General features: G+C 41.7%; 1 long non-coding RNA gene across 1 annotated transcript; it reads left to right on the top strand.

Moving 5' to 3' along the window:
* The first annotated feature begins 2,930 nt into the window (after nt 1-2,930).
* LOC135554170 (uncharacterized) lies at nt 2,931-6,993 on the top strand. The gene is made up of 3 exons (XR_010457660.1): nt 2,931-3,100; nt 3,238-3,258; nt 4,227-6,993. It is a non-coding gene; the product is annotated as an uncharacterized LOC135554170 (long non-coding RNA).
* Nucleotides 6,994-7,223: the final 230 nt, after the last annotated feature.

Raw genomic sequence — 7,223 nt, 5'->3', positions numbered from 1 at the left:
GCTACCAAGGACTGTAGGCTCTCCCGCTCCGGGGCCGAAGAGAGTAAAACATTTAAACGTGTCAACCCAAACGGTATCCCTTGCCGCTGACCTGTGTGTTTACGGGCATATTCAATCTCTCCCTATCCCAGTCTGCTGTCCCCACATGCTTAAAGATGGCTACCATTGTTCCTGTACCCAAGAATGTAAAGGTTACTGAACTTAATGACTATCTCCCGTAGCACTCACCTCGGTCATCATGAAGTGCTTTGAGAGACTATATCACCTCTACCTTACCTGCCACCCTAGACCTACTTCAATTTGCTTACCGCCCAATAGATTCACAGACGATGCAATCGCCATCACTCTGCACACTGCCCTATCCCATCTGGACAAGAGGAATACCTATGTAACAATCCTGTTTATTGACTACAGATCAGCATTCAACATATGCTAATACCCTCCAAGCTCATCATTAAGCTCGAGGCCCTGGGTCTTGGAATTCCTGTCGGGCTGCCTCCTGGTGGTGAAGGTAAGAAACATCAAATGGACTGCAGTTGAGAAGATGGAACGCTTCCAGTTCCTTGGCGTACACATCACGGACAAACTGAAATGGGAAACAGTGTTTAAACCCTTTACAATGAAGATCTGTGAATTTATTTGGATTTTTACGAATTATCTTTGAAAGCCAGATTTTAGGTAGTGAGTGTTGCAATGATTTTATTTTTACATACTACGCCGGTGCAGCTCTAGCAGGGCAGAAATTTGACGAACTGGAAAGGTGGCATCCTATTACAGTGCCCCGTTGAAAGTCACTGAGCTCGTCAGTAAGGCCATTTTACTGCCAATGTTTGGCTATTGAGATTGCATGGCATTGTGCTCGATTTTATACAACTGTCAACAACAGGTGTGGCTGAAATAGCCAAATCCACTAATTTGAAGGGGTGTCCATATACTTCTGGAAATATATAGTGCAGACCAAAACATTCTTGATTAAGCCATTATGATCAAAATTCACCTGATGCGAGTCTACTGGAGATTTTAATGGAGAACACTTTATTATCAACCATCATATTCATAACACTATACACTTTTAACTTCAAATTTGATTTCTGAAAGCTTGAGTAATGCATTTGGGATAAAGTAACTAAACACGATTGTTTCTAATTAACAGGTTGTTTGGTAGTGAATGGCCCCACAGTGTTGCCTCAAAATCTGTCAGACACAGATGGTGATAAAGATGAAAAATTCTGTGGAGAGAGATGTTTTGAGAACATGATATGCTATGTTTGTGTGTCTCTCTCTCTCTCTCTCTCTCTCTCTCTCTCTCTCTCTCTCTCTGTGTGTGTACAGTGCCTAGCAAAAGTATTCATCCCCTTTGATGTTTTTCCTATTTTGTTGCATTACAACCTGTAATTTAAATAGATTTTCCATTGGATTTCATGTAATGGACATACACAAAATAGTCAAAATTGGTGAAGTGGAATTGAAAAAATGACACATAATTAGTTAAATAAAGTCCACCTGTGTGCAATCTACGTGTCACATGATCGGTCACATGATCTCAGGAAATATACACCTGTTCTGAAAGGCCCTAGAGTCTACAACACCATTAAGCAAGGGGCACCATGAAGACTATGGAGCACTCCAATCAGGTCAGGGACACATTTATGGAGAAGTACAGATCAGGGTTGGGTTATAAAGAAAATATCAGAAACTTTCAACATCCAACGGAGCACCATTAAATCCATCATTAAAAAATGGATAGAATATGGCACCACAACAAACCTGTCAAGAGAGGGCCAACCACCAAAACTCATGGACCAGGCAATGAGGGCATTAATCAAAGAGGCAACAAAGAGACCAAAGATAACCCTGAAGAAGCTGCAAATCTCCACAGCGGAGATTGGAGTATCTGTCCATAGGAGCACTTTAAGCCGTACACTCCACAGAGCTGGGCTTTACAGAAGAGTGGACAGAAAAAAATTCCTATTGCTTAAAGAAAAAAATAAGCAAACCCCTTTTGTGTTTTCCTCCGAAAGGCATGTAGGAGACTCCCCAGACATATGGAAGAAGGTACTCTAGTCAGATGAGACTAAAATTGAGCTTTTTGACCATCAAGGAAAATGTCTGGCGCAAACCCAACACCTTTCATCACCCCGATAATAGCATCAGTGAAGCATGGTGGTGGCAGCATCATGCTGTGGGGATATTTTTCATCGGCAGGGACTGGGAAACTGGTCAGAATTGAAAGAATGATGGATGGTGCTAAATTCAGGGAATTTCTTGAGGGAAACCTGTTTCAGTCTTCCAGAAATTTGAGGCTGGGTCGGAGGTTCACCTTCCAGCAGGACAATGTGACTAAGCATACTGCTAAAGCAACACTCAAGTGGTTTAAGGGGAAACATTTAGATGTCTTGGAATGGCCTAGAATCTGTGGTATGACTTAAAGATTGCTGTACACCAGCAGAACCCATCCAACTTGAAGCGGAGCAGTTTTGTCTTGAGGAATGACCAGAAATCCCAGTGGCTAGATGTGCCAAGCTTATACAGACATACCCCAAGAGACTTGAGGCCTAAATTGCTGCAAAAGGTGGCTCTACAATAGGTATGCACGCTCAAGATGTTTGTTTCACAATTAAACATATTTTGCATCTTCAAACTGGTAGACATGTTGTGTAAATCAAATTATACACCCCCCCACCCAAAAAAAAATCCATTGTAATTCTAGTTTGTAAGGCAACAAAATAGGAAAAATGCCAAGGGGGTTGAATACTTTCGCAAGCCACTGTATGTGTATTTGTGTGTGTGCTTGGGGGATCAATGACCAACTAGCTTGTAATTGTAAAATGTTAGAGGGGAAAAAAGCAGTTTTGTTCCTACAAAACCTTTCGGTCTGTTTGGTTTCGAAATGTTCTTCCTGTTTAGTTCATGTGTTGCATGAATCTGGCTCTTCTTTTAACTGTGTGGCAAAGACAGAGACAACAATCCGAATAATTCTGCAGCCCGTTGGGAATTTACAGTTGTTTGTCTATTAGAGGAGTCTTTAGAGGAGTGAGAAAATCATCATTGTCTTCTGCAGCTAGGAAGGAGATCAGCTGGTGATAACCCCACTGTGAGGGTAAGTGCTCCAGCTTGACAGAATCAGATCAGACTTTTTCAAGTGACTTTCTGGATATACCTGACTGTCACTATTTATTTTACTCAAATTGATGATGTGCCACCGTAGCTTATCCAGACGTATCCTCTCACTTTCAGACGCACGACAAATAGTCCCTGGTGAGTGACGAATACCTTGTTGTCGGATTGCCAGGCTTCTGTTGGATATGTCTGTGGCTTCCTGTTTCCTGTCTGTAACCCATTTCATCATGCTGGCAGACAGTGGCACTCCCTATACAAGACGCCAGGAAAGCCATATCAACCCAAAAGACTCAACTTAAGCTGACAGTTATCATTCAGTCCCCTGCTCGTTGAGTTATTCATTGGCTATGTATGGATTTTTCTACCGATAATATGACGTTGAAAGACGTAGGCCTACCTCAGGTACACATGTAAAAAAGACAACACAGCATATATTACATCCATCATGTCACTTGAGTAAATACACGTTCAGTGATATTATGGAGAGGGGGGAACTCCCATCAGCCAAGACATGTTGACGCTCAATAGTGGGAGAGTTGTTTCTTTTAACAACAAATACAAAATGTGGAATAGGAAAGCTGTGACATATCTGGTGACAGGTCGCAAAAAGCTTATTCCTGGTGAAGAGGTGGGGACTTCACACTGGACAGGGTGCCTGTGGTCTCATCGGAGGACACCCCACCTCCCCCTTCCACTCAGCTGCCTAGGGGGAAAAAACAGATGAAGAGACGAGGAGAGATGTGACAACCAACAAGCAGTGCTATTCCTGAAACTTAGGGTCTTGGTGAACTGCTGCAGAAGAGGCTCTTACATGCGAGGGAGCAGCACTGAAATGGGCAGCCTGATTCAGCCGTCAAATGTGCAATTGCCACAAGCTGTGAAATAAAATTCTCATTGAATGCATCAAAATAACAGGCTCTAAGGCAACAGAATGTGAAATCTGTTCAAGGAGGCCAAGTATTTCTTTAAACTTCTGATAAAGGTTTTACTATGGTAATCAACCGTCATATCACCCCTGTTAGAGCTACTATCTGGATCACCTCGGTTCACCACTCCAACCCAGCCTAACCCATTACTATCTTCCCCTCTATTTTTCTTCCCTCCAGTTTCCATGCTGGTTTGGAGATTCTGCCTATCTGGAGCTGTTTTCGCTGTGTCCTGAAAGCCTGTCAGGGGAAGACTCCAGCTTCCATGGCATTAAAGCATCAAAGGAGGCCGTCTGATGTTCCGAGAACAGAGGAAGTCATCATACACAATGGGCCAACACAACCCCAACACTCAGTCCCAAACCGATCCAATTAATCATGTATGATTCGGTTTGTATCTCCTAGCATACTCACATAATGGGAGTGAGAAAGTGATAAAACATTTCCCTTTTTCTCTTACCGTATTTATACTGCTGGAAAAAATACCACACATACATTTGAAATGTGCTTACAATACTATACATACAATGGTTATTATAGATTGCCTGTGCCTTTATCCCACTAAAGTCCTCTGTGTTTGAGAGTGAAAGAGGGCTTTAGATCCAGATATTACATTTGAAGAGTTTCTTAAGTGCTCTTTGTGTGTGTGTGTGTGTGTGTGTGTGTGTGTGTGTGTGTGTGTGTGTGTGTGTGTGTGTGTGTGTGTGTGTGTCTGTGTGTGTGTGTGTGTGTGTGTGTGTGTGTGTGTGTGTGTGTGTGTGTGTGTGTGTGTGTGTGTGTGTGTGTGTGTGTGTGTGTGGCTGTGTCTGTGTGTGTCTGTGTGTGTGCGCGTGTGCCCGTGTGTGTCGGCCCTGAAAGACCTGACTGTTTAAGTAATATGAAATTCTCATAAGAATACATTATTGTGCCTCTAGGTTGCGGGGTGAAAACATTGCAAAAGGTGTTGCATCTTGCATCCTTTTATCCCTAGACATCCCTAGTAGTTTGTGGTATCGGACGATGCAATATATATATATATATATATATATATATATATATATATATATATATATATATATATATATATATATATGTATTTCCTTCACACAAATGGTTTTGTGACATGTGAAATGTAATCTATGAGAGAGAGCATCAAGGACAAACACATGAGCCAGGCAAATCACTAACCTAAGACTTATGATGGCTTGAATGTATTTTGACAGACCTTCACATGTTTTAGTGATGCTTGTTTTACTGTGGGATTTAACCAGATCAGCCATGCTGCCCACTCACATTAAGCCACTTCATAGTGTAATGAAGAGTGTGGTCGGTCTTTGAATGTGAATGGGGGCCACGCATGCACGTGACATCTCCTTAGCAGCTGTGTGCCCAGCAAGCGCACACTGGAGAAGTGCTCTGTGTCTTCGTCGGCGTCGGATACAATTTAATAATTTAAAGCAATTAACACTGGCAAAGGCCGAGGCATGCAGCGTCCATCTTCCACTGAGTGTACTGCTGTTTGTGTCACAGAAGAATCTCTGTTATCCCAGCGCTCGCAGCTGGCTGCGAGGCAACGAATGAGTAATATCAAAACCCACGTTACCATGTTCAGTAAATTGATGCTGGCAAGGAGCCTGTGTTTATCAGAGCCACCATGATAACAGACATGCCTCACATGTTTCTGTTTGTTTCAGCATACAAGCATACTAGCATACTTTGCATGTTCTAAAAACAGTGTTTGTTTCAGCATACAAGCATACTAGCATACTTTGCATGTTCTAAAAACAGGGTTGCGAGCCGATTGTGGCACGCAGGTGTAACGGTTCTCGTCTGTCGAAGGAGAAGCGGACCAAAATGCAGCGTGGTGGTTATTCATGTTCTTTAATGAAATGAACGAGACATGAAATAACGAACAAAACAAAGAACGAACGCGAAAACCTATACAGCCTATCTGGTGAACACAAACACAGAGACAGGAACAATCACCCACAAAATACTCAAAGAATATGGCTGCCTAAATATGGTTCCCAATCAGAGACAACGATAAACACCTGCCCTTGATTGAGAACCACTCCAGACAGCCATAGACTATGCTAGATACCCCTCACTAAGCCACACACCCAACACCTAACAACACCCCAAGACAAAACACACCACAATAAACCCATGTCACACCCCGGCCAGACCAAATAAATAAAGACAAACACAATATACTATGACCAGGGCGTGACAGCAGGTGGTTTTCTGAGCAAATTGTATTTATTTTTTAGCATTTTCATTGTTGGACATACTGTGAATGACACCAGGAAATCGGCTCCAAGTGATTTAAATTGAGGAAATCTGTTCCCAAGAATGCACACGCGTAATAGAGAGACACGTGAACGTATACAAATGTGAGCAAGATATTATGAAAATGATGTTTTAGTCAAATATATCTGTTTGGGTTTATTGCAGTCAATTTGTAGTCTACAAATTATTTGTTGTTATGTTCCCCCCCCCCCCCCGATCATCCTCTCAAGAAAAAAATCTAGTTGATGATTTTTGGCCTAAAACCACCTCTCTATCCATGTTACTATACAATTGCTTACCTTGGTTGTGGATTTGACAAATAGGCCTCATCCAAGTACAATATAGACTACAATCAGAATCCCAAATTAATTAATCCTCTAACTATCACATGGGTTATCCTTATTCATAAAGTGGACACTGTGAAACAAACATATATTCTGGTGTACCATACGTTTGATATTGTTTTCTATGGTAGAATAGGTCAGGGCGTGACTAGGGGTTTTAGTCTAGTTTATTATTTCTATGTGGGGTTCTAGGTTTAATTTTCTATGTTGGGGTTTGTGTGTGATTCCCAATTAGAGGCAGCTGGTAATCGTTGTCTCTAATTGGGGATCATACTTAAGTTGCATTTTTATTCAATATTGTTTATGTTTATTTGCCTGTTAGCACTGCATTGTCGTCACGGTTCGTTTTTATTCTTTATTGTTTTGTTTTTTCTAATAAATATGTGGAACTCTACATAAGCTGCACCTTGGTCTGACCATTATTACAAAAGACGTGACAGATATACCACAGTGTCTTCTGCTGTCCAGTCCTTGAATGGGAATATTTTCCTACCTAAACTACCTAAACAACATAATTGTGTGTAATCTACTGTGATTTGGGTGTATTGTGTATTGTTTTGTTCTC

Source organism: Oncorhynchus masou, chromosome 2 (assembly GCF_036934945.1).
Source record: "Oncorhynchus masou masou isolate Uvic2021 chromosome 2, UVic_Omas_1.1, whole genome shotgun sequence".
NCBI lineage: Eukaryota > Metazoa > Chordata > Actinopteri > Salmoniformes > Salmonidae > Oncorhynchus > Oncorhynchus masou.
Note: the sequence above shows the minus strand (reverse complement) of the source record. Positions and strands in the feature narration are given on the sequence as shown.